The following is a 4030-nucleotide window of genomic DNA, read 5'->3' as shown; positions in this document are numbered from 1 at the left end:
TATATATAAATATATATACATATATACGACGGGCTTCTTTCCATTTTCGTCTACCAAATCCACTCACAAGGCTTTGGTCGGCCTGAGGCTATAGTAGAAGACACTTGCCCAATGTGATACACAGTTGGAATGAACCCGGAACCATGTCGTTTGTAAGCAAGCTACTTACCACACAGCCACTCCTGCGCCTATCGTTTCATTTTGGTGCATAATTTCAAAAAACAATATTTAAGAAAAGTATTCTTAGATCTTTTCCTACCGGTTTCAACTTAAATTGAGTACTCCATGTATATACCGACCAAGTTTTCGGCTGAGCGGTGCTCATTGGCCAACTGGAAACAAAAGAAATAGAATGTCTGCTAGTGGTGTAAGCATTGTAAGACGTGTAGATCAATGAAGTCTGATGTCTTTTAACCGCCATCTTGCTTCCGCTTGAGTTCTTATCATACTAACATTCATGTGGGATACCGTCAACATGTTACAGTGGTGGTAACTTCTGATAATGCCTGGTAATGTGCTGATGACGTAATAATAAAAACACAAATATACTGCGATTTGTCTCCCTTGCGGAGAAAACATTTTAAGTAATATTTGTCATTTATTCATTTTATTCTATATATTTATTTAGTTAAGCTTCATTGCATAATAATTTCTAATTAGCTTTCTAATGTTTCCGGCATTAGATGTATTAACACTAACCTTAACTTAATTATAATGTTTGACGTAACTGGCAAGGCATGTAAAAGTTTACAATATAACTGTAATAAATCAAATACTTTTAATTTTATTGCGATCAATGATAAATAAGACGCTTGATTTAATTACCATCAATAAATTGATTAAATTCTTAGTTGATGCTGCAGTTCTTGGTGTTATTGTTGTTGTTTAACCCTCCCCTATCAATCCTCACAGAACAAACGTATGATCAAAAGTGTTCCAACCACGACCATTACGTTTATTCATTTTTATTATTCATATATCTGCTTCTGTGGAGGCGCAATGGCCCAGTGGTTAGGGCAGCGGACTCGCGGTCATAGGATCGCGGTTTCGATTCTCAGACCGGACGTTGTGAGTGTTTATTGAGCGAAAACGCCTAAAGCTCTACGAGGCTCCGACAGGGGATGGTGGCGAACCCTGCTGTGCTCTTCCATCACAACTTTCTCTCACTCTTACTTCCTGTTTCTGTTGTGCCTGTAATTCAAAGGGTCATCCTTGTCACACTGTGTCACGCTGAATATCCCCGAGAACTATGTTAAGGGTACACGTGTCTGTGGAGTGCTCAGCCACTTGCACGTTAATTTCACGAGCAGGCTGTTCCATTGATCGGATCGACTGGAACCCTCGACGTCGTAAGCGACGGAGTGGCAACAACAACAACATATCTGCTTCTACACTTTCTAATGTAACAATGCTTTGTTAGGATTTGAGGGAGACATGACTACTCTTTCCAGCAAGTAAACCGACCACATAGTAGTTTTTTGCATTATCATTGCAGATATTGCTTGAGCCAATCTATGATCGAAAGCATTCCAGTTATGAACATCGCACTATCGTATCGTTCTGTAGCTCAGCATTTAATATATTTTAACACTACATTATCCAACGCAAAGGCGTTGAGCTGTGATTTAAGTGAAATATGACTACTATTTCTTGCAAGTCAAAAGTATGGAGCATCCCTTGCTGGCTCAAAATAAACTACTCGCTTTTGTTATTGCTGCTGAACTCGTTTAACCTTGGGTCAGTCTTAGTTTATCAAATTTATGAACAAAAACATTTCAGCCATGACCACTTCATTTTTTAAAGACCCATTTTAAATTTAAAACTGTATAGGGCTTCATTATCCCAATTAAACATTTCCTTTTCCAATATTGAAGACAGTGTAGGAGGCTAGCTCGAAGAATCGTAAGCACGCCGGTAAAAAATGATGTGGAGCCACTGTTGAAACACATGAAGAAGACAAGCATCATCAAAACTGAAAACTGTGTAACTAGAGAAAAATTTAAACAGGCAATGACCAAAAAAAAAAAGAAAAGAAAAAGCATGGAAGCAAAAGATCATGTACGCGCAGTTTGCAAGAAACGTGAGCGCCAAGACATACAGAGAACCGATGGCTATGGACGTAGAAGAGTGACTTGAAGATAGAGACAGAAGCACTCATACGTGCAGCTCAGGAACAAGCGTTAAGGACTAGCTATATGAAGTACTGAATAGACAACAATACCGATAGCGACAAACGCAGAATGTGTAGTGAGACGATTATATTAAAGAAAATATAATAGTTGCATACTCGCACAGGCACACACGCAATAGCATACACACACACATATACACACATGCACACACACACACACACACGCACACACACACACACACATACACACACACACACACAGGAGAGGTTCACTGGCTTGGGTGCACACACGCATCAGTTAAACGTATCACATCTTATATCTAGCTAACGTGCACACAGACACATAGAGACAGGGAAGAGTAGAGGACACGCATTCGTATACACTCACACATATACATGCATACGTGTCCACGCGTATATGCTGGTGCAGGTTCATGCATATGAGAATTCAGTTATATATATATATATGTGTGTGTGTGTGTGTGTGTGTGCGTGCGAGAGAGACAGAGAGAGTTTGTATGTGTGTGTGTGTGTGTGTGTGTGTGTGTGTGTGTTTGAGAGAGAGAGGATTTGTGCACGCGCGCGTTGGTGTGTATGTGAGTTTGTGTGAGTGAGAGATAGCTAGAGGGGGGGTTGTATGCGTGAGAGAGAGAGAGAGTTTGTGTCTCTCACCACCACTTGACAACCGGTGTTGGTTTGTTTGCATCTTTGCAAATTAAAGTTTCTATATAAAAGCCCGATAGGAAAAGAAGTACCAGATCAAAAAGAGAAGAAGTACCAGGCGTAGGAGTGGCTGTGTGGTAAGTAGCTTGCTTATGTTCCACATGGTTCTGGGTTCAGTCCCACTGCGTGGCACTTTGGGCAAGTGTCTTCTACTATAGCCTCGGGCCGACCAAAGCCTTGTGAGTGGATTTGGTAGACGGAAACTGAAAGAAGCCCGTCGTATATATGTATATATATATATATGTATGTGTGTGTAGATGTTTGTGTATCTGTGTTTGTCCCCCCTCCGAACATCGCTTGACAACCGATACTGGTGTGTTTATGTCCCCGTAACTTAGCGGTTCGGCAAAAAAACCCGATAGAATAAGTACTAGGCTTACAAAGAATAAGTCCTGGGGTCGATTTGATCGGCTGAAGGCGGTGCTCCAGTATGGCCACTGTCAAATGACTGAAACAAGTAAAAGAGTAAAAGAGTAAAAGAGTAAAAGAGTACCGGGGTAGATTTGTTTGAGTAATTCTTTCAATGATGTCCCCAAGCGTTGCCGCGGTCTAAACGCGTCAAAGATTAACAGGAAAAAAGATTAAAGAAAAAAGAGTGAAACGAGTAAAAGATAAATAAAAAAAAAAAAATGAGAAGCAGAAAGAAAAGAGGAATAAAGAGAAAGGAATTTGGGAAAACAATGAACATTTTTAATGGAGGATGAGGGGAAAGGAAAATAAAATCAAGTAGATTAGGATAAAGGCAGGATGAAAGAAGTTGGATGTGGTGTGTGTACTGTGTGGACGCGTGTGAATGGATGCCTGCGTCTGTTTGTGTCTGTGTGTTTGCGCATGTGCGTGCGAAATTGCGTGAGGCACACTGCTTGTAGCATACGTGTGTTGGCGCGCGTGAAAATATGCATCATCTCCATTATTATCAACACTCTCATCCTCCTCCTCCTCCTCATCATCATTATTGTTAGTTATCATTATCGTAATCGTAGTCCTCGTCGTCTTCTTCATCACCACTACTGTTGCCGTCGTCACTGTCATCGTAATCTTCGTCATCATCTTCATCATCATCATCGTCATCATCATCATCATCCTCATTAATGTCATAGTAGCTAGTTATTGTTAACTATAGACAATATATATATATATGTGTATATATATATATATATATATATATATATATAT

The 4030-nt window shown here is 40.0% G+C and overlaps 1 long non-coding RNA gene across 1 annotated transcript in view; it reads right to left on the bottom strand.

The window, feature by feature from the left end:
- Window positions 1-478, bottom strand: part of LOC106869983 (uncharacterized) — a 1504-nt gene extending 1026 nt beyond the window's left edge. The window contains exon 1 of the long non-coding RNA XR_001409474.1: window positions 260-478. This is a non-coding gene — a long non-coding RNA (uncharacterized LOC106869983). The remainder of the gene's footprint in view (window positions 1-259) is intronic.
- Window positions 479-4030: the final 3552 nt, after the last annotated feature.

The sequence above is a fragment of the Octopus bimaculoides genome, chromosome 8 (assembly GCF_001194135.2).
Source record: "Octopus bimaculoides isolate UCB-OBI-ISO-001 chromosome 8, ASM119413v2, whole genome shotgun sequence".
Taxonomy (NCBI): domain Eukaryota; kingdom Metazoa; phylum Mollusca; class Cephalopoda; order Octopoda; family Octopodidae; genus Octopus; species Octopus bimaculoides.
Note: the sequence above shows the minus strand (reverse complement) of the source record. Positions and strands in the feature narration are given on the sequence as shown.